The sequence below is a fragment of the Dreissena polymorpha genome, chromosome 11 (assembly GCF_020536995.1).
Source record: "Dreissena polymorpha isolate Duluth1 chromosome 11, UMN_Dpol_1.0, whole genome shotgun sequence".
Lineage (NCBI taxonomy): Eukaryota > Metazoa > Mollusca > Bivalvia > Myida > Dreissenidae > Dreissena > Dreissena polymorpha.
In genome coordinates, this window is record NC_068365.1 from 39120866 (window position 1) to 39145759 (window position 24894).

At 36.3% G+C, this 24894-nt stretch overlaps 5 non-coding genes across 5 annotated transcripts; all 5 read right to left on the reverse strand.

The window, feature by feature from the left end:
- Window positions 1-18348: 18348 nt before the first annotated feature.
- Window positions 18349-18432, reverse strand: Trnal-cag (transfer RNA leucine (anticodon CAG)). Its single transcript has one exon. It is a non-coding gene; the product is annotated as a tRNA-Leu (tRNA).
- A 339-nt stretch (window positions 18433-18771) lies between these two features.
- Window positions 18772-18853, reverse strand: Trnas-cga (transfer RNA serine (anticodon CGA)). The gene has a single exon. It is a non-coding gene; the product is annotated as a tRNA-Ser (tRNA).
- A 530-nt stretch (window positions 18854-19383) lies between these two features.
- On the reverse strand, window positions 19384-19467 carry Trnal-cag (transfer RNA leucine (anticodon CAG)). The gene has a single exon. It is a non-coding gene; the product is annotated as a tRNA-Leu (tRNA).
- Window positions 19468-21211: 1744 nt separating this feature from the next.
- Window positions 21212-21293, reverse strand: Trnas-cga (transfer RNA serine (anticodon CGA)). The gene has a single exon. It is a non-coding gene; the product is annotated as a tRNA-Ser (tRNA).
- A 524-nt stretch (window positions 21294-21817) lies between these two features.
- On the reverse strand, window positions 21818-21901 carry Trnal-cag (transfer RNA leucine (anticodon CAG)). Its single transcript has one exon. It is a non-coding gene; the product is annotated as a tRNA-Leu (tRNA).
- Between the last annotated feature and the right edge of the window lie 2993 nt (window positions 21902-24894).

A 24894-nucleotide genomic window follows, 5' to 3' on the forward strand; every position in this document is an offset into this window, starting at 1 on the left:
ATGCAACTTACCACACGTGCATTTTAGAGCAGCAAGAACACAACTTAAGTTAATTAAAGCGCTGAAGTTGCTCGCTATTGCATAATTTTAGACGCAACTCAGTTTTCAAAATTATGTTATAGCTTTTTATATCGCAAGTTTGAAATGAACACAACCCATTCAAATTTATAAAGAGTGTGTCTTCAAGCACAGGTCGAGATGTGTGTGCACTGTTAATCACCATATTTATGTTATAGAGATAATTAAGACAAAATAACAACAATATGTCTCCTTTTTTTCGCAATTGGTTGCTGCACTGGCAACAATCTTTAGAACTCTGATTGCCTTGCTAAAGAACAACAAGCCTAGAATCATGTAAATGTTGTGTTATGTGTATCTAATACTTTATCTATTTTCTTTAAATTATTGATCAACACGTTTGCCGACATGACAGACTTTTAATGCATCATGTCTTGTTGTGAGCCGGAATCGAATTATTTCCTAGGCCTAATTGATCCACAGTCGCCAATTTGTATTCTATGTTTAATTGGATTGAGTTGTTCAAGCTTTGAAAAAGCTAGTTGCCCTGCTTTTGGAACAACTGTAATCAACTTTTGAAATTGAGTTTCCTGGGATTAAATCTTCTGGCCCCAGGCTAACAGGCAACCACTAAACCTGTGAGTTATTAATGGTGTAAGATCTGACAGTGTATTGAACTCATTCAATTTTCAAGTCTGAAGACATTAAAGGGACCTTTTCACGTTTTGGTAAATTGACAATATTTTGGAGAGTTCTGTTGTTGCCGTTATATTTTTTCATACTACGATGATTGCTTATACATATAAAATAAATCTGTCATTGTATGAGCAAGGATGGCCGAGTGGTCTAAACGATAAACTTTTATTCAAGGGGTCAGTGGTTTGAGTCCAGTTGAGGATAACTTTTTTCTTTTCTTTTTTTTTTTTTTAATGGAGCTTTTGAGATCCAATGTCTACATTTATCAATATTAAGCATTTAATAACAAACTGTGAAAAGGTCCCTTTTAGATGTTTACTAAAAATGCCACAAGGGAAAACAGGGTTTAATGCATATGCATTAATTGTCATACCAGTACCAGAGGCTCTCTATAAACGAAAAATATCATGCAATCAGAAAAGTGTTGTCCTTGATTAGCTTGAGCGCATTGTACACGCTAATCAGTGTGCACAGGTTAATCTTATTTGACATGCATAAAGCCCCGTTTTCCCTGATTAGTCCTGCACTTGGTATGTGGACCCTTTTGCTAAATGTGGTTGGGGGCTTTACTCAGTGGAATTGAGTATATGGGTTTGTAGACATGCAAAAAAAAGAGGTGCTTGTCTGGCATCATGACACGTTTAACCTATTATCGATTCAAAGATGGCCGCCATTGACATAATACAAGTTTTACTTTTATTTACGGTAACTACAATATACATTTATAATAAATATATATACTGGCTAAAAATAGTGTGCAGGATAAAATTGTGTTATCAATGTATCTTTTCAAAGTCAAAATGACATTGAAACCGCATGTACAAGGTCATTTTGTCATTTATACCGCTCAGTCCTTTGATTCCTTTATTCGTTGATTTGCTGAATGACAGCTTCAATTTTACTAAAATGTAATGCTTATTTATGCAGTTTTAAATTGTCAAATGTTTAATTGCATATGGTATTTGTATAAAAATATATAAAATATGCAATAGAACCATTCTTCTTTATAGATAATCATTTATGTTTATGCTTAAAGTGCACTTTTACCACAATACCATAAAGTGTTATAATTCGTCCACACATTCCGGCAAGCTGAATGCTATTAAGGAAAAAATATCGGAAGAACCAATGGAGTGTGAGACAGACAATAGGTTCGTCTACAAGAGTTGGTTTCAGAATATCCCTTCGCCGTAGCATTTTGACTTGTCCATCCCTTAGCTGTCCAAAAGATCCCAGAACTTTGATTTGTATAATATGTGGTAATGTAGAACAAAAAAGGAACCGGGACAAATACAGAATCTGCGAGTATGGTAGTGCTGAGAAATTTGTCAACGCTGCAATACACTTACAGGATGAAGTTTTCACAAGAGTGGCTGATCGTCTGAGCAACAACCAAGAGGAATGTATAAAGTCAGTCATCTCTGCAGACCTATACTGCCGCATGTCAGATCTACCTACGAAAATTTGACCGTAACCTTAAATTTACTGATCATGTCAAACCGGATATTAACAACATCAAGCGTGTACTCTTCAATCGCACCCTTCCTTATATTGACAGTCTTCTGGAAAAGGGTGAATGTTGCACTATGAGTGATATTGTAGAGTTTGCATTAAGTTTGTTAGAAGAAGGTGAAGTGCTTACAAGTACATTCCTTAACCGTGATATGAAGCAGCTGATTATCAGTCATTATGGACATTTGGTCACAATATCGCCCAAAAGTAGGGTCAACGAATCTGACATCATTGTTCATCTGATATAAGCGCTCCTGACATAGTGATCAAACTGAAGAATTAGGACATTATGCAGGAAGATGGTGCCCAGTAAAGAAAAGTTCTCAAGGACGTTGATTGTGGCCTACAAGAAGAAACAGAAACCTGGTTAAGAGACCATAAGAGTACACACCTACGTTGCCTATTCCAGATGATTGTCTTCATCAGTCATAGTGGATTGACGCAAACACCATTGCATATGATGCTTGGCCACACAATTTATGAAAGAGATCGCAGCAGGAGCCTTCTCACTGCTTTCAACAGAATTGGTGCATGTTCAATTTATCAAACCATCAGATCTGCCCACATTCTTCTTGCTAGCTATGCCGTAAACTGCCCAAAACATGGAGAAACCCCAATACCCAGTACTTTCACCAAATAGGACTACATTATGGCTGGAATGGACAATTCGGACTTTGCTGACAAATCATTAATACCTGGTACAGATGGTTCACATTATGCTCCCCTAGTGGATTTCAAGATGCCATAGTGAATAGGCCCCTTTCCAACCCCAGTTTCCACTACAGGAATAAGTCGTGCACATCCAATTCTGAAGACAAAGCTACCATGTCAAAAGGTACCTCCCCATATCAAGCCAATAGTTAGACCAGCCTTATCACAACATATGTTGCTGCATCCTGAAACTAAGCAGGCTACGTTGCTTAATACACAAACTGCCGGGAATGTAGCCACAAAGTGTGAATTCACAATAAGTGTTTTGCGCAATGGTTCAGAAATAGAAAATCCTCATATCTGGGCCGCCTTTTCTATGCTTGTTTCTTCTATGTGGTGCCGATGATGAGTGTTGGCTTCCTACCTGTTATACCAAGACCCATCATTGAGCGTGCTACAGTCAGACATTGCCTCACTTATTTTTAGAGTGTGCAAATACAATTAAATCAGGATTCGCTGGCAATATTGTGCGATGAGGGTTTGTTTGCTCTTGCAGCAGACATTTACCTACATGAAACGAAAAGTTTAGCGACCTCTTTGTTTGTATGGGCCCTTTCCATTGGATACGTGTTCTGCTTAGATGTCAGGGCAAACGTCTGCGAGGCTCTGGCCTAAATGACGCATTGATAGAATATTGGTTGTTTGGATCAGGTGAGATAGAGCCAGTGTTCAACGGCAGCCATTATGTACGGGCCCTCACTGGTATGCTGATGGTGGAGGACTTAATTCATAAACTGGAATGGCAAGCTTTTTGGACACATCAGGACAAGGCTACATAACCAGTCCTGGAGCAGATGAAGGAATTGCAAAACATGCTTGTTGCCAATGAACGCTGTCCAGAGCAGTTTGAGGTAATTTAGGGGCAGATGGAATTATTGCAAAGACCTTCGTATGTTTCAGAAAGAATGTGAGGCTAAGTCTGAGCTTTGCAAATGTTTTGGTGTTTGGTTGCAGTAAGTGTCCATCTTCAAAAATGCAGTAGTCTCTGACAGAGAAGGAAACTGGAATCCGCATGTAGCTACCATTGAAGATTCAATGCAAATATTTGCTGAATATGACTTTCTTAACTACTTGCGTTACGGTTCATAGTACCTTGCACAAATAAAGGTAATGGAGTTCACACATCCTGAGCTTTATCGGCGCTTTTCCATTAGTCAATGAGTTGTTCGGGACCGCCCAGGCTAGTTTTGCAGTGTTGCAGGTGATATGAAGGTTGAGCAGACTATTCAGAGAGTATCAAAGAGTCCAGGCCACTATGTTGTAGGAGAGACATGCAATGCTGGTGCAGTAGCACAATTTGAGCTTTTGTTCCATGAGATAGGGTCCATCACCAGCCTCCTCAATCATCTTACCACCAACAAGCCGATGGATCACACAGAATGTCATCTTCAGCATTCGCCGAACGCCACTCGTCGTCACTCGTTAAACCACAATGTAGATATGTTGTTGGACAATGTGCTGGAACGTTAGAACATATACACAGTGACGGTCAATGGTCCCGTTCCACTACACAATTAACTGACAAAACTGGCTGTTGACAAAGAGGTTGCTGTACGGCTTCTCAAATGTATTGAAAATGGTGAAGGTGTTAACCGCGCATACAGGCAGGAGAGAATAGTTGAGAAAGCCAAAAAAATCAGTTCCACCATTTCAAAAAGAAAGCTTCCCAAGTTCACTAACCATCTTAAACAGTAAGTATTGATATCAAAAGCTATTTTTAAAGAACGGAAAGCACCGTCATCCAAAGATATGGCAGATGCAAAGAGGAGCATGGACATTGCAAAGGAACGAGGCATGTCCCTCAAGCAGATAATATCGCATGATTTGATTTCTCCATCTCCATTATTTGATGGTGACCTCCAATCCCATGATAATAAGTCAAAACTTATTGGGGAGATTGAATCTAGACTGGACATCAATAAATGTAGTCGGGAATCTCTTCTTCCACTCATGTCATTATGGACTTCATGTCTTAGATGGACAGATGCCACTTGCACAATTTTCCACTCTGGGTATTGCAATCAATGCTGTCATCAACCCAGCGTCAAGTATATGTGAGGGGCCAGAGTACATTCATCTTGTACTAGACTCATACGTTAAAATGTCTTTAAAGGAAGGTGAACGGTTGCGGCGCGGAGACAAAGCAACAAGTATTGCAATAATTGGCATGAGCAGAGACACACCAATCCCACAAAAACTTAATACATTCTGGGCATCCGAGGAAATAAGCGTAATCTTCAACTATTGGTTAGGGATATAATGCGCAATGATGTATGTACCAAACCTTGCATTGCAAGTTCAGTTGTCTCTGACAATGAAGATCTTCCAGCAATTAAGTTTGGTAACGAAGTCATTCCTGAACTGTTAAACTGGATTGAGGAGGTCGATGCCAGGGTAGTGGCTCATGTTGAGTGGTCTGCTTATATCAAACAGTGTCAAAGAGTTGTTGTGATGTCAAACGACACTGACAGCTTTGTATAATTGCTTCACTTCACTCCATATTTTCAGACACTCGGTATGAAAGAAATATGGCAGCAGTATGGTACTGGTGAGAAGCGTCGAATGCTTCCGTTGAATCGGGCAATTTCTCGGCTTGGGACACCGCTGGCATAGACAATGATAAAGGCTCACATATTGACAGACGACGACTGCATGAGTAAAGTGGGAACCAAGCATACAGCTGTGACCTCTGACCCGGTACATTTTTAATGAATTTTGGAGATACCTTGTCAAAGCAGGACGAAACATTCGCAGAAAAGCATCTGGTACGCGACTGGGCAGGGACCAGATCGACGACAACTGCGGAAACATTGGACTATCTCATACCATCTGCATGTGGGTTTGAGATCCCGCTCAAAGTAGTATTTTTCCAACGAATGTAAAAATTTTCAATTTACTAGTCACTCGTCTATGAGTACAACATGCGTTAATTATCTAAATGTGCCAATATTACGTAAACGTGCACAACAATATTGTTATTGAATTGATACGTAAAAATTGTCACATAAAAGTTAATAAACTGGCTTTTACTGTCCAAGGTCAACTCAAGGTCGTTCATGTATCATATGACCTTTTAATTGGCCTTTCCGGGTAAATTACCCTTAACCCTACATATCTAACAAGACCTCTCATACCTGAGTTCTTACCAAAAAATACATAATTCGGAGGTAAACCATTTGATTTTACTCCAAAAGGCAATATTTTTTCTTTTTCAACATGGCCGTCGGCGGCCATATTGGATTTTGGTATTTGAGGCTCCTGGCAGGGTGACGGACAAGCAATTCGGTGATTTATCATGTATAAGGACTAATTAAATCATATCAAGCGAGAAAATGTCCCAACACAATTTTGCAAACGGGACTTCATACCTAGCCCTGCACTATGAATAAATAAGTGTGAATGTTTGAGTTTAATGTTCAATCTTGAAGATGGAAGTATTTAACGTTCACTCTAGAAGAAAGAGAAAAGTGTGAACGTTTGATTCTCTTGAAGTCTCCAACACGTTTGTTGCGATGATCTTGAAGTGGATTGTGTCTGATACCACTGAACTGGTTACACATCACTGATTTATTGATAAAAGTCTCATCCGTAAACTTTATTAATATTAAGTTAAAAACAAGAGTTCCTTTCAAAATAGCACTTACATGTACACAAAGTACAAGAAATTCACAGGTTTAAACACAATACAGTCACTGCTGTGAACAGTATCTGTGATAATTACAATTCACTGCCTATTTCAGTTTCACTGACTATAAATATATATTGATAAAAATATTGTCCAGATTACTGAAACTGTTTACATGTACTTAAAAAATCAACTGCATACTGATTCCAAATACTAATCTATCTGGTAACTCACTGGTTTTCACAAGTCACTGTTGCTGTTATTTAAATGACAAGTCTATAATATATCACTGGGGTCTCCATTGTAACTCTTTGGGTGTTACCGACTTATGAAAATAATTGACAATCAAGTCATGAGTTCACGTTTACTTTCGTTTAATCATTATGAAACCAGTGTTCATTCATAATATCACATACACAGTTAGATTCCTGGTTCCAGTCTTTACTCGTAAAAAAATAACAAACCAATATACATTTTAATAATAATATAAATACCACGTATTTCCTGAGATATATAAATATATATAAATTATATATTCAAAAAGAGCACATATATGTATGTCAATATATGAAAAACAATCATAATGACCTTCCATCATCAAGATGACCTTGGCTTGTATCATCAATATGACCTTGTATGCCAAACCCATTATTTTAGCATAAAAGAAATGGTTTTCAAAAAGGTCAAGAAACACATATAAACAATATTAAAATACCTTTAAAACAATAATAAAGAACATGAAAAGGACAGTTCATTACTTACAGAGTATGTGGTACTCTCGACTCGTTCGCACTGAATCCTTCCAACTTTTCTCTCCTTTGTTATGTGTAGTGACTGCTGTAATATGATGTTGTTAGCATGCGAAACGTGTATATAATCATTTGTATTGTGACAGCCTGTTTTACATTAATATTCTAAGATTTAAAAATGGCGCTTGGTTTCAATTCAACACCGGCATAAAATCAATAGCAAATTCATCCGAGTTTCCAACATTAGCAACACAACTAACAATCTGACAACATACCTTAGATATCCATATTCCTAATTCAAAGTATATATGAGTTTTATGTCCATTAATGACACGGATATTTCAAGATGAAAATTCTCAAACTAAAACAAATGCATTCTTCTACAAGCTAACCGACTTCCGCCGAAAAATGCTATTCTCACACCTCAACATATTTTCGGTACGATTCAGGTTGCAATACACTAAAAGTTCAACTGGTAACATAATAATAACATGTAAAAACATTTAAATAAATATAAAACCGTGTATTAAAAAGATCATCTATTCATAAAAATAATCATAATATATGTCAAAGGGTGTAAATAACGTTTTCAACTAGATAGATAGTATAGAAGTAGAAAAAGTAATTTAGGTAATTTATTCGAGCGTAAATGTGCTTGAAGTTGAATCTACCCTTCCTTGAATCTTCCCGCCTTGTTGCACGAGCCGCGTAACGACACAATGCACAAAGAAATCGAACATGCAAGATCGACGTTTATTGTTGCACTAAAATAATATCCATTTTTAGGCTAAGAGTGTAAACATACAGGTAAATACAATAATTTTACAACTGTCTTTGTAAACCATTCGAGATTGAATGTTTCATTGTATTTCAAATATGTTTTTTTTTTAATTTTCAGAAATTTCGCGCTCATCATACCGCCATTGCTTTGTCTTGTATGTCGTATATTAATATTATTATTATTATTATTATTATTATTATTATTATTATTATTATTAGGTCGGCTGTTTTCGGAGAAAACCCGAGGTATTGTCACAGCCAGCTCGTCGTTCGCCGTCCGTCGTGCTAAAACCTTGACATTTTGCTCTAAAATTAAAGTGCTTCCACCTACAACTTTGAAACTTCATATGCAGATGCAACTTGATGAGTTCTACACGCCACTCCCATTTTTTGGTCACTAGGTCAAAGGTCAAGGTCACTGTGACCTCTAAAAAAATGATTTGACAAGCTTTAATTTATTAAAAACTGCACCCTCAGCAGAGCATTGGCCCCTGTTATGTGGTGCTCTTGTTATTATTATTATTATTATTATGATTATTAATACTAATTGTATTATCATTATTTTTATCATTAACATTATTATTTAACATTAATTGTTTTGTTATGTACAGGGATTTATTAATTTAAATCCCATTCAATATTGTCAGACAAAGAACGATGACACGCGCAAAACGTGATGTTAGGCCAAATGGTGTTCAGTGCATTTTGGTAGAAATGTTATAAGAGATTGGCAAAGCTACAGAGGTTACGTGTGTACAATAAACTGTTTTGGTATCATTGCTTCTCGACTTTGACACACAGTTAGCAGGAAGTTGTCAAAATGATACATCCTTATTAATATCCCTATTTTAGCATAAAATATTTATTTTGTGTAGCAACAAAGCAAATTTTGAAATTGTTTTTAATAGTAATTTATTGTTACCCTAATTCGTATAAACAGTTTTTAACAATGCATTACATGTTCATGATAAAACAAGTGTCCGTTTAGACTGAATTAAACATGCGAGGTATTAACAGGTGAATCAACTTAATAATAGACCTTTTTTGAAGATAAGACGCCTCGCGTGGTTTGTCAAGCACCTGACAATCATAATGGAGCCAATAAGGGCCACCCATAACCACAAAAACGTGTAATTATTACACTTGAGCTGTTGTTAAAACAATCGTGTTTTAATATAGGTTTTAATAAGTTTGTGTTACGATCAGATGTATACATTCAATAATGACAAACATGTATAATGGTTGATAATGTGTATAAAAAACGCTCATGCTAATTGTGCTTTCAAAGTGCCGAATGTACATTATATGCACAAGATAAGAGAAGTTACAATATAATACGTTCTGCAAATTCATATCGTTCTGCCGCCGTCATCCTCAGCATCCTAGTCCTAACTCATTAGCAACTTCAGGAGCGTATTGCTCTCCTTGTTGTCCGTTGTCCATTCCCTCTCGTTGCCATGATGATGGTGTTTGCTGAACGTGATCTGTGGTTTCTCCTGTCGGTTTTGTCCGGGTCTGGCCTGCGGGGCGGGATTCTGTCTGCGTGATGAATTGCCATTTTTTACGACTGAAGTGTCGATTACCTCTACCTGGGAAAATATATATAAACCTATCAATTGCCGGATAAACATCATGAAGTAACCATAACAACTTTTGTATTTACAACGTACACCTGGTAAAATTAGTTTATAAGTTACAATGTATTGTATTCAGCACAATGATCAACATAAACACATCAAGCACTTAAAAACTTGCATAATATGTGCAAAACAGCCGGTAAGTCCATTAACAGCTGACCTTTATGCGTTCACACATCAGATTGAAATGACTAGCCGGTAAATCCCTAAACAAACAAGCAATCTGACTTGTATGCGTTCACACATCAGATTGAAATAACCAGCCGGTAAATCCATAAACAGACAAGCCATCTGACCATTATGCGTTCACACATCAGATTGAAATGACCCCGTAAGAGACGTGGTCTGCGACTGGAGCTGATAGAGCTTCCTGCGACGGTCCTTTTTATTTTTCCTGCTCGATTCTTCCTTCGGTGCGCTGGTCACATCAGTCCTAGCAGGCCGTCCATATTTTAATTTTCTACAAATAGTGTAAACAGTATTAAAAAGATCAATATTTTTTCCAATGAAATAAACTAAAACTACTTCATACTTTAAATAAATTGTCATATTTTAAAGTCATTGTTCACTATGCATATCTTACATGTATGAAGCAATGAAAGACAAAAAATAGCGTAAGCGTCATGTAGATGTATATCTATGTACACATTAAAATTGTTCTATCTATGTACACACTCCAAAATAGTCCTGTCATTTTATACACAGCTTATGACAATGTTTTCATTAAAAGACAATACTGAAATAATTGTTATAACAACATCACACATAATATCTTAGACAAAATTGTATAAGCTTATAACAATGTGTAGACAAATTATTTGTGTCTGAAAGTACAAACACAATGTTGTATTGTATAGCAACACATTGTCATTTAAATACCAGTCACTTATTTACATTATTATATACATGTACAAACTTTTCCACTCTTAACACCAGGATGCTGTCCCACCGCTTCCCCACAATTATGGAAGATGTGGTGCTGCTGTAGCAGACTGACCAAGGTTCCCTAACTCCATCCCGCTTCTCTGTAACCAGAGTGGCCAGCTTCCTATGCCCCTTACTTTTCACCTGAAGTATAGTGCTGGAATAGGTTCCACAGACCAGCGCCTGGCCTGCAGGAGTCACATGGATTCCGCGTGGGTGTAGTAGTTCTGGGTCTGTAAATGTAGCCAGGAGTATTCCATCCCTGGCAAGGTTGAGAAGCGTGTGCTGGAAGTAGCTTGTTATGTTCCGCTTGTCTCCTGTGGGACTCACAGCACAACTGTATACTGCAAAACGGAGTAACATCAAGATATTAAATTCCTGTAAATATTAAATAATCCTAATAACCAGAATGAATTCATATTGTATTATATTTGTGATGTTATAAATAAGCATTTACACATGTGAAATATATGCATTTAAGCCAGTATAATAAATAGTTTAGTTTGACATTAAGGTTCTGTATCAGTTTTATTGTGTAAAATTTGACATGTTGATATGCGTTGATTAGTTAGAAATGAAGTGTAGCACAATCACACGGATGGAAATAAATACACAATAAAAATAATAGGTATCTGTCAGGGTGTAAACTGATGTAACAATATGCAGCAATAATAGATTTCCTATACACGTATACGTGTTTCGATATGCCGAAGCTTTCGTTATACTACGTGAGAGTTTCTCAGTAAGCCTATACACTTATACATAATTACAATGCATTGACATACAATTCAAAATTAAGGCAGACACGTTACATAAATGTACATGTCTTTTAATATGTAGATGTGTTTGTTATGTGTTTATACTAAGAAAATACTTGTTCAAATAAACCATTATTGAAACTTTTCTATCTAGTTCTTCTTCTCCGGGTAAAAACACCAAGTGGTTGCAATGATAATTAGTGTTTGAAAATAAAGCTTACAATTTCTTAAAATTCAAGAGTATAAAACCATACAGTGCTTTTCAACAATATTAATTATAACACCTACTGGACATGTTTCTGACAATAACCAACTATGAAGAACAGGACAGGAAATGTATCTTTCATCGTTACTCAGTTTCTAGTTATAGATATGTCATGTAATCACAGCCAATATAGAGGATTGCTCATGTGTCATTCAACACATAAGTAGATTTACAATGACTTTATAATACATAGTACCAATGCCATCAGAATGAATTTACCATGATTCTTACCCGTATATTCATTTTCTGTATTCTCGTATACTTTGTTGGCTAGTTTCCCACTAAGTGAGTACCTGTTCAGTGCAGTGCCAGAGGAAATGTACAGGTCACCCTGTTGGTGGGCAATGTCTATACATGTATGTTGAACCTGAAACTTTCTATCTGGCATCAGCTGGTTCTGGCAGACTTCGATAAAGAGGGCCTCATGTGTGTTCCTACAACCGTACACAGCCACTGCAACCTCACTGGATGTGATCTGACATATGCTGTGTGGACAAGCATTCGCATTCCAGTGACTCACCAACTGGTACTTTTGGTTCAGCAGCTTAACTTTGTTATTGCTGAAGTCTGCAATCAGGACCTGTCCATCCTGTAGAGCACATATGGCTTTGATCCTGCATGCGTGTGAATCATTTGGCAATTGCATATTGTACTCAAACTTCTTTTTTACTGTGAATACCTGGTTTGTAAAGTTGTGGTTCAAATATGGTTCAGACTGTTGTATTGTTTCCTCACATTGTTTGCAGGCTATAAAATACAGTTCCGGTTTACCCAGTGCTTGCTGTATGGATACATGGAGTTGTACCAATTCATCGTGAAGCCTGATGCTGATGTTTCTCATACTCGTGAGAGGAGCTAGCTTGAGTGTCAGCTCTTCTTTCTCTTCTTTAACAGTGCTTTTCTCAAAACTGGCTAATAAAATCTTGATTTTTTTCACGCATTTCATTGGGTGCGTTTTGCAAATGTTTATGTGTTTTATGCACTGTGCCGTTTTCATATTCGAGTAAAAATGATGTTATATTCAGACGCATGCCATCTACCATTAGCTTCTCATGTTCATTGTATGAAACCTTTAGAGACTTTATTCTGTCGTCTTGGTAGGTCTGAAACTGTTTAATTTGTGAAAGAGTACTTTGCGTTCTGACAGACAGATTATTGAAGTCGGTTGTCTTCTTTCTGGTAGCCTCAGTTATTGTAATGACTTGAAAACACAGGCTGAAACATACACACCATATTTTAGTAAATCCTCAGAATTTTATTATTATCATTGTTTAATTTTCATATAAAAACATATAGGACAACGACGTTTGCATACATACATTTATTAAACACAATACGAAAGTTAATATGAATGACCATTTACTTTTTTATATTTTTATTTCTGAGTGGACAAAAATTAATATTATTTGTACTGGTACAAACTCAGTAATAATCACTTACCTGTGACTAAGCTCAGCACATTTAGAGTATTTTTTCATCCTTGTGTATGTTACATGTTCCATCTTCTTCGAAAGTGGCCACTTCAGTATTTTTCCCTTTCCATAAGGAGATTTTTTATAAAACAACCAACCATGCTGTATATGGGAGTGAATACATGTTTTACAAAAGTATTTAAGACATGTTTTACAGTAAAAATCTGCATTTATTTGTACAGATCGTTCTTCGCAGATTGTGCAACAATAATATTTAACCGCATCAGAATTCTCGAACACTATATAAGGTAAAGACGTCGCCATTTCGATAATACACTGCTATAAACACAGCTTTACATCCGAAATTCAAATGAAATATTACAGTTAAAGTATGTTTCCTATAATAAAGATCACAGAAAACACACACTTAATGCGATAAAACGCAATCAAGAAGAAAGGAATTTTGTATTGAACAGAACCAAACTTAACGTTCAATGGCATTCAATTGTATATAAGGAGTAAACAGTGTAACTACGTATGCTGTCTTTTTTCTATTGGGTCACGTGAGTATTGATTACTTTTAATTGCGCCAAAGCAGATATGTGGGTAAAAGGAAAATGTTTAAACAAGGTTATTATTCATACTTAAATGCTCTTTTAAATAAAATAGGAAATGTATGCTTATGTATTTATAATGACAATAATGTAAATGTTTAAAATCAACACATTTTCTTACAATTACCAGCTCGTTTTGTTATACATTATTTCAAACTGATATTTTAAACGTAGTCATTTCAGTACAATGGTCCTAATTGACTAGTGTAAATATTACAGTCTGCAATAGCAAGAGCCTTTGTGATACAACCTATGTTATGTTATGGACAGGTTATTGAAAAAAAGCTAATTTGAAAATTGTTGCTCTTTTTTAGTTTAACTGTCAAAATAATTTAAACGCTTTTTGACGATGCTGCGAAGCAGCTCGTCTAAGTTATCATACCATTAAAAATTCTTCACAATGGCGACCTATGTAAGAGACCGAGCCAGTCCGATTGAGGTAGCTCGATTATTCTAATCGACATACCTCGCTGATTATCATTGATAAAGGTATAGGAAGCTCAGCTATAAATATGACAGCATATTCTGGGGAAAAGATTTAATAATAGTTTGAAAACGTTAATTTTAAATCAGTTATATTCAATCCATTATATGTTTATAGATCAATGAAACAGCTATGCATTTTCTGTATTGTATTTGACATTTGTCGTGATTCAGTAAATAAACTGCGAATTAAAACGTGTATAATTAACTTTCAACGCGATCATGAGTGTAAAGAAAACGAATTATTTCGAACCTGCCATTTGTAAACGTTGTAGCGACTATGGTATATAAACAGCATAATAGCCATATGATATCTGTGAAACTCGCTCTTATGCGTGCTTTCTCATTTTGCATATTTAATAAACTTTTCAAACAGAAATTGCAAAGCCTCATCAGTGCACATACTATGTTTGATAATTCATTCGTTTGTTGGATATTGATTGCTGTTTTAAACACATATTATGTCATATCGCGGAGATTTAGTTAACCTTACCATGTGTTCATGGGCGAACTCACGTATTCAAGTGCTCTTACGACTATGTGCTCATACCTACTTTCGGAAATCATCATGAAATTATTGCCGTACTTAACGAACGAACATGCCTAAGCTTATTGGATAAGAGAAAAAAAAACAAAAATCAAAAGAGAAAAATTATATGTTCATGCACATGGGCATGTGAAATCACGTCCGTACACATAGCATCATTAACTTAGAAAAGGAAACAACGAAATATAAAGTTTGGTATGATATACATCTGAAATTAAGGAGCATGGTGTAATTAAAGAGCATGTTAAGTTTTGAATTTATATGCTGAAACGTAATGTTATTACCCACAAACGTTTTTCTTTAACAGAACGTTTTTTTTAAAGATAAGTGGTACAGAAAATACACGTCGAATATCTTTTTAAAGATATTCCTTGTTATATTTGATCGAGAATGTAACTCGCCTCCCAGTTTCGCTGAATTGATCAAGTTCCCGACGGGTACTACTTCCCCGTATCCCCAATTTTTTGTTCGTACCCTACATTTTTCGTACCCAATTTTTTTCGTACCACATTTTTTTCGTACCCAAATTTTTGCTCGTACCCAAATGTTTTTTCCTACCCAATTTTTATTCCTACCCAAAATTTTTTCGTAACCAAATATTTTTTCGTACCAATTTTTTGGCATCAATTTGTACCCAAAATTGTCGTACCCATTTTTTTCCTACCCAAAAATTTCGTACCCACATACACAATTATGGTGATGTAGATAAACTTAAATAGATGTTTTTATATCAATCCTCTTCAAAAGCATCGTCACACCAGTACTGTCAGTACTTTGATTACAAATATTCCCAATTGTTGTTTTGTGTTTTTTTTCCACTTTTATCCCATAATTTTACAGATTGAATTATTTGAAATAAATTTCTGACAATAAACGACTTACAAATAAAACAATGGTATATAGAATACAAACATTCATGATTTGAGCTCGGTAAACTAAAATCTGTAAGTCTGTTAAAATAGTGGATGTTGTTGATATGAATGTCTACTTACTTTGGCAAGATGTTGAGTAGCAATCTTCAAATTATTAACAGCCCCTTTCTAGTAACCTTCATTTAGACAGGAAGGTGGTCAGTTCATGTCTAGTTTCTGGCTTAAGTACTGTTGAAACAGCAAGATTTACATGGGACTCGTTTACTATTTAAATTAATTTTTAGCATTTAGAAGTAAGTACTATTTTCATTAAACTGTATTTACGTGAAATAAACACAGACTCGGATTACCCAGGCGCCTCATGGGGCCGTGACGAAAGAGAGATAGTTTTTACTTACTTACTTAGCCTTATATTGACTTTACAAATCCAATCATGTTATGTTCCGATTAAAGGCTTGACAGTGTCTTACGAAGTGACAATCATTTTTTAGTTGCAAAGCCGTAATGTTTTGCTGGTGATTTCGTCGATAAGATGTCCATTTGGGGGCTAAGACTAGAGGAGAATTCATCACAGTGCTCTTTACTCTGGGTCATTTCCCTAATGAATTCCCCCACCCTCATTAAAGCAGAAAATATAATTTGTTTTGTATCAGGGTCAGATCGCGGCCAGTGTGTGTGAATGTCAGAGTTTATTTACAGGTCATCGCTGCGTCTTCACGACTACCTTATGTGCTTACCTGAGTTCGCGGCCAGTAAAATAATCGTTATATAATATAGACGCTATCCGTGAACTAGGTGACCTGGAATTTTCTTTAGACCAGAAATATGTTAAATGAAGATATTCAGCGATATACTTATGGTATGTCAATAATAGATTCTTAATGTGTTTTCAACAATACCATGATAAATATTATTTTTGACTAATTTAACAAGAATTATTCCACCATATTGACTAATGTATTAAGCATGAGCGCGATGATTCTCGATACTGTTAATAATCGAATCAAATAGCAAAGTCCGACAAACCACTAAAACAGGTTTGTTCGAAGAACGCGCCTATAAATATTTAAAATATGTACGGATACTTCGCGTGTGGCCGGTTGACTCATATGTTTTAATTTCACTTCCATTCTTCTTTCGTTTTTTGTTTTGTATCTATAGGTTTATGACCAGCAATATGTAATAATGAAAAATAAGCCGCGAAAACTCCGCGTAACACCCCGTACTGCGTGTGATGCAGCTAAGAACTGCACAGAAAAAGACATTCGCTATCCTTGATCTCATTCATTGAACTCTTTACCTTTCACCAACTCCAACCACAATCAACGCCGTATATCTTTTTTAAAGATATTTCTTGTTTTAAATCACAAAACGTGTCCATACGGGTATATAATTATAATTAACAAACATTTGCAAAGTGACAGGCCCGTTTCATTACCGATATTGGAAAAAGTTTCGTATAAGATTACTCTTCTGTATTCACATATTTGAAGCTTCCTCAATACTATTTTGCTACTAGGCAAGTTTAAAGTTTTCTATGTAGATGTGAATCGCACGTGTCTGCTTGCTTACGTACGATTGGTGTTTATCATTAGTCAATCCATTTTACATAATACTAGTATGATAAAATATATACACTTATACGTTTACAAAGTTAAATCAGGACTTGCAATACATTTTAAATTATTTAAGAATACAACTTTAAGGGATAGTATATATAATTTGTACTTAATTTAACTTAAAGCATATACATTCCTAAAATATTGCTTGTTAAAACATAAAGCTATTTACCACAAAATGCGAGAATATAGACAACTTTTAAGTACTTTTATTAAACCATGTATTAAAAAGATCATCCGATCATAAAAATGATCATACTATATATATAATTAGTGATTATAAAAAGCATAGAAAAAGAAACTAAGCAGTGCAGAGACAGCAACTGCCACAGACAGTGCCGTGACCAGGATTAGAACCTTAGTTGTCATGGCCACAACGAGCAGTACTAACCACTATACGATTACTGGTTAGCGCACTGAGATCAAATATAATATACATGTATGCACAATAAAGTTATTTTTAATATCAGTTAATTCGGCGTGAACGGTTCCTCTGTACCTAAGGCTGCACTATGTGAGGATTGTAAGTTCTACAATGTTTATGATCTTTCCAACGTTTGAAATATAATATTTAAGGGCATCATTACGTGAATAGTTAGTCTGATGTGTGTTCTACTGAAAACATAATTATCAGAAGATGAACTTGAACCTACGCTTGAAGAATCAGATTGAATAACCTTGGACCGCTTTGCCCTCCTGACTTCAAAGTTCAGCTGACTAATCGCGATTTCACAATACGAGTATACATTAATGTTGATCAAACACTGTTCAAATTGTCAGATATTATTTTGATTGCTTAAAAATGTACGTACAAGATTAGTGAACTGTTTTTACAAGCTACATGCTACTTTTCATTAAAAATTGTCTGATTAAAGGCAAGTGTAAAGTTTCCTTTTAAGATGTGCATAGGACTAGTCACTATTTTAATTATAAAAATATTTAGCATTGAGACGTGAGTAATATTAACATTACACTTTAAATACGTGAAATTAACACACTCGAATAATATAATTTATTCACTTAACAGTTTAAAAGTATAAATAGGATTACGCAGAAAAGCAAAACCATTATTGTGTATTGATAATAATTGTAGTCAAAGAATATTTATTCCGTAAATAAAACTATTTGTCAGAAGTGGGATTTGAACCCACGCCTGGAGAACCAGACTGCGACCTGAACGCAGCGCCTTAGACCGCTCGGCCATCCTGACTTGCAATCTCATCAAAAAAATTTATTAACGGTTTATAATGATAACTAAAATTGTTCACACTGGTAGATACCTGCTCCGTTTATTAACTTCTTTATAATGCGCGTATAAGATCACGTTTCTGTATTCACAAGACAGATTTGAAGTTAGCTCAATAGTTGTTTACACACTCGGCCCCCTTCTTAAGGCGTTTATTTAGCATAAGCAAAAATGATAACAAAAAAGCACAATGCAAATGAATAAAACTATACGTTTTCTGTCAAAATTTAAAACATAAGAAATATTGGGATCAGCAAGAGTGAATTGATGATTGCTTAAACAATTTTTGCTACATAAAAATCACGTCGTGGACAGGATTCGAACATATGCGGGCAGAGCCCATTTGATTTCGAGTCAAACGCCTTAACCACTCGGCCACCACGACCGTATGTCTCTGTACGTGGCTATTCGTTTAGACCAGTGGGCGGTACACTCGATTCTCGCTTAGTCCTTTCCCGAAAACACGTGGGTTAACTGGGTTGTAACCATACCCGACACGTGGGGTTTATTCCGGGTACTCCGCCCCCTCCCCTAACTTAAAACCACACCAGAATTAAACAACTTTCAGAAATACCTGGAAAATGCAGCCATAATTTAAAATGTGTCCCAACTTTTTTAAGGCTTCGTAGGCTAATAAGATAGAAATGCTGGGACACATTCCAGATCAACATTTAATGCAGCATCAGACGAGAAGGACCTCGTAAACTTCGAAATGCACACACACGCAGTTCTTCAATTGCTTTGGAAGACACTGTACAGGTCTAAACATTGATAACAGGACTTCCAATATAGCATTATACGGCTGGTAGCTCCAACAGGATATACATAACATGTATAACGTTAAAGAGAGAAACAAATAGTGTGTATTTATAATAATTGTAGTCAAATAATATTAATTCCGTTAATAAAACGTTTTGTCAGAAGTGGGATTTGAACCCACGCCTGGAGAACCAGACTGCGACCTGAACGCAGCGCCTTGGACCGCTCGGCCATCCTGACTTGCAATCTTAAATAATAAATCGTAATATTACAACACGGGTATAGATAAACAATGTTCAAACTTGTATATATCCGCTCCGTTTTATTACCGTTATAAAAATGCGCATTTTCTTTATTTACAAGTCAGATTTGACGTTAACCCAATAATCGTCTAATAATTGTGTACACACACGTGCAATCCCACCCCTCTTAAGGCGTTTGTATTCCATAAGCAAAATTGATAACAAAAAAGGCAAATAGCATATGAATAAAATATAAGCTTTCTTTTCAAATTTAAAGCGTACAACAAATTGCGATCAGCAAGGGTGTATTGATGATTACTTTAAACATATTTGCTACATACAAAAACTGTCCTCGTTGGTGGCTGTCCGGTTAGCCAAGTGGTACACTCGACTCTCGCCTAATCCTTTCCCGGAAGCATGTGAGTTTGCTTGGCTGTCACCCTACCATGCATGTTGGGTTTCCTAAGGGTACTGCGCCCCACCCCCCCCCCACCCCAACACAAGACCACACCAGATTTAAACATCTTTAAGAAATAGCTTGAACGTGATGCTATATTTTAAAATGTGTCCGAACTTTTTTGAGCTAAGTAAGCTAATTAGATAGGAATGCTGGAACCCATTCTAGGTCCACATTTAAAGCAGCCTCAGACGAGAAGGACCTCTTAAACTTCGAAATACACAAACGCGACCTCCATTCTCTTTAGAAGGCCCTGTACAGGTCTAAGCATTGACAATAGGACTTCCATTATTGTACTCAAGCATTATAAGGGTGGGAGCTCCACTGGGATATACCCAATATGTATTACGTTGAAGAGCAAAACAAATAATTTTAATTTATAATAATTAAGTCAAAGAAAAGTAATTCCGTGAATAAAACGTAATGTCAGAAATGTGAACCCACGCCTGGAGAATCAGACTGCGACCTGAACGCAGCGCCTTGAACCGCTCTGTCATCCTAACTTGGAGTCTTACCTAATAAATCGTATTATCACTACACGGGTATATATTCATGATAAACAAAGTGCAAACTAGTAGATATCATTCCGTTTTATGACTGTTATTTATATGCATGTATAAGATAAATTTTCTTTATTCACAAATCAGATTTTAAGTTAAGTCAATAATTGTCTAATAACTGTCTACACACACGCCGCCCCCCTCCCCCCTCACACACCTCTTAAAGCGTTCGTATTCCATAAGCAAAATTGATAACAAAAAGGCAAAGAGCATGTTAATAAAATATGCGTTTCGTTTTTCAAATATTCATAAAACGTCAGAAAGATCAGCGAGGGTTTATTGATGATTACTTAAAAATATTTTGCGACATACAAACACTTGTCGTCGACAGGATTTGAAACTCTGTGGGCAGAGCCCATTTGATTTCGAGTAAAACGCCTTAACCACTCGGTCAACACGAACGACTGTCTCCGTTGGTGGCTTTCCGGCAAGCCAAGTGGGCGGTACAGTCGACTCTTGCCTGTTCCTTTTCCGGAAGCATGTGAGTTTTCTTGGTTGTCACCTAACAATGCAGGTGGGGTTTCCTCAGTGAACTCCTCCCCCCCCCCCATATACACACAAGACCATACCATAATTAAACATCTTTCAGAAATATCTGGAAAATGAAGCTATAATTTAACATTTAACAAATAAACGTTTCCTATTCAAATTTAAAGCGTAAGAAATATTGGCATCAGCAAGGGTTTATTGATGATTACTTTTAAAATATTTGCTACAAAAAAACTCGTCGTGGACAGGATTCGAACCTTTGCGGGCAGAGCCCATTTGATTTCGAGTCAAACGCCTTAACCACTCGGCCACCACGACCGACCGACTATGTTGGTGGCTGTCCCGTAAACCAAGTTTGCGGTACACTCGACTCTCGCCGATTCATTTCCCGGAAGCATGTATGTTTGCTTGGTTGTCACGATACCATACAGGTGGGGTTTCCTAAGAGTACTTCGCCCTCACCCCCATTTACAAGACCATTCAAGAATTAAACATCTTTCAGAGAAAGCTTGAAAATAAAGCTTCAAGTATATTTTAAAATCAGTCCAAACTTTTTTGAACCTAGTAATTTCATTAGATAAGAGTGCTGGAACAGGTTCACATTTAATACAGCCTCAGGCGAGAAGGACATCGTAAACTTCGATATACACACAAGGTTCCTCCATTCTCTTTTGAAGACAATGTACATGTCTAAACATACTTCCAATAGAGTACTTAAGCATTGTACGGGTGGTAGCTTCAATATGATATACCCAATATGTTTTACGTTGAAGAGCAAAACAAATATAGTGTATTGATAATAATTTAAGTCAAAGAATATTAATTCCGTGAATAATGCGTTTTGTCAGGAGTGGGATTTGAACCCACACCTGGAGAACCAGACTGCGACCTGAACGCAGCGCCTTGGACCGCTCGGTCATCCTGACTTGCCATCTTAACTTATGAATCGTAATATTACAACACGGGTATATAATGATAACAAACTATGTTCACACTGGTAGATATCCGCTCCGTTTTATCACGGCTTTACAATGCTCGTATAAGATAAAGTTTCTGTTTCTTCACAAGTCAGATTTGAAGTTAACTCAATAATCGTCTTATATTTGGCTATATCTAGGCATTTAAAGTATCCTATTAAAGATATCCATCGTACTTGTTTTCTGTTTACAATACAATCATTTATGTTAAAGTGTCTGCAATGTACATGAAACTTGATTGTTATAATATATTCAAGCATACGTTTGAAAAGTGTAATCGTGACTTGCAATGCGTGCAAATTGATTTACGACGAACACACATTATGTATTACAGTATATAAGTTTTACATATGTTTGTTTAGTTAAGAAAAGCAAAGTTATTAAGTGTCGATTTTCGACACCTGCATTAATATCGTATAAAGGAATACGTTATGTTCAGAGTGCCGTGCGGACTTTATATCTTGCACTTAATACTAGTTATATAGCTCATTGAATTCTGTCCGCGAGCCGATTATTAATACAAATATCTTTCAGGAAACATAATTGTATACATGTAATGTCAAAAGCAAAACCGGTATAATCGATATACATGTCAATTTGAATGGGGCACTCAAAAGCTATCAAGAATTATCCCGCCTCTGTTGCAAAAATTGACCAAATAAAGCAGGGTCGGATAAACTAGTTGACATCCGGCAGTACATCACGTGACCGTGATCTAACCGTAAGTATGTATTCCTACGCGCCGATTAACATGTTAACGTGTTCTAATATTTGACCTTTGAAATTTATTGGGACGTATCATGAATGTTATCGTTATATTATATATCATCCTTTTTTCTTCTTTAAAACATATAACCGAACCAGCTCTCCGTATTTATCATTTTCATTTACTTGATGACGCAATTTATGACGTATCTAGTGTGACGTCATTTCTCAGACAAAACATACTTAGGGACAACAATTTTGACGTGGCGGTTTTAACAGTATTTTTTCAAAGAATTTAAAGCATCGAACGAATCATAAACGTATTCCGGATTGTGTGTTTGTCATTCATAGGTGTTAACTTCGATAGGAATAAAATAATTCGCTACGACAGGATTACGATTTCGTAAATCATAATTCGGGTCAGAATGGTAAGCATTCGATACAAACGCTATCAAAAAATAGTGTAGTTTAAAATACATTTCGATACAAATGTAAAAACAGAAATGGATTTCGACAAAGGGATGGAAGAACAGAAAATGGATGTGTATATCGTTGTTAATGTTTTGTTATAAGCAATGGATTAAAGTTGTCATTAAGGTGAATAAAATTTAGTTATTGTTTTGCTGCTGCATTTTGTTTTCATTTTTGTACCAAGAAAAATATCACATTCTCGATTCGTTTTTTATTTCTTCTCATATTTTCAATAGGAAAGTATAAAAAGGAACAGTTTAATGTGGAACATTTTTTTACATGACAATCGGTAGTTATTCGGTCGTCAGGAATGTAGGAGGCCCGACAAGAATTGTTATATCAATTAATCATTTGTCTTTGATAAAATGTGTCAACGGCATGAGGCAGAATAAATCGAATACATGGTTGGTTCCGAGATGGAGAAAGTTTATCATGTTCGGCCCGAAAAAGAAAAATAAGGCTCGCTAAAGCTCGCCCTATTTTCTTTTTCTAAGCCTCAACGAATAAACTTTCTCCATCACGGCACCAACCATGTATTCTCTATTTATTCTGCCCCGGGAAAAAGCTTTCCCGTTAATTCACTACACCGCTCAGCTTTCGATTTCCAAATCAGGACTAAGTTCAGAAAAGGTCACCCCGACAATTACTCCCCCATACAAATTTGATTGCGGCGGACAAAGGGTGAGCTTATGTGCGTGTGGACAAAAATCCGGTTGAGGTTATGTCCATTGAGCTTATGACTGAATGAGCTAATATCCAGGTGAGCTTATGTCCGGTGAGTATGTCCGGGTGAGCTAATGTCCGGGTGAGCTAATGTCCTGGTGAGTTAATGTCCTGGTGAGCTAATGTCTGTGTGAGCATTCAAAACCTAATACAGTACAGCTAACGCGGCACAAACATAATCCGCGGCTACGCCACGGCCAGATTATTAGTACGCGGCGGCCGAATGGTGTGTTCACGCGGCGTATCGCCGTGGCACTCGGCATCGATCCGCGCAACGACGCCGAGTCTGTGTTAACCTCACGTACTTTCGCGGAGTAAATCCGCCGCACACGTACGCGGCGGATCGAGTGAAAAGATAATCACCTACATGTACATACATGTATGTATAGCATAAAATTAATTACGCGCAACTGTTAATGTTTCGTTCGATTATCATTATTAAATTTGTAATCCGAAACACACTTCCGAATTTTAATGCTAACGCGACCTTTGACAAATTCTAGCGTCAAATAAACAGTGCTATAATATCCTTTGTTTCATAAAAAGCGCGCGAAAATTATGCAGACATGTAGAACGTCGTTTGGAAAGTTTGGGTGTATTTTGTTGTGTATAAATACATTAACATCACGTCAGGCGTAAATCGCGTGTTCAGTGGAAAAAAACCCGCCCCGATTAGACGTTATTTCATCATCTCTATAAATAGTAACAAATGCCAAAATGTATTTGATACTTAAGGAAATATCGAGAATGTTTGTGTATCGTAAATATTTACCAGCATTTGCTTTAAAACTGGAATATACGGGATTATCGGGTAATTAGTAGCGATATTAACTGTATAATATGAACAAAATAAAATGTGTTTATAAACGCATATTCAAACAATAGTTATAATAAGCTGATAATTAACAAAACAACAAATACGTCGTCACTGTCTTGATTATTGATGTGGCTTCAAACTGCTAATTTTCTCAGCTTAAATTTAATAGCAAAATCAACATGCAATTAATTTATAAATCCACCATATGCTGGAGCCTTGACCACTT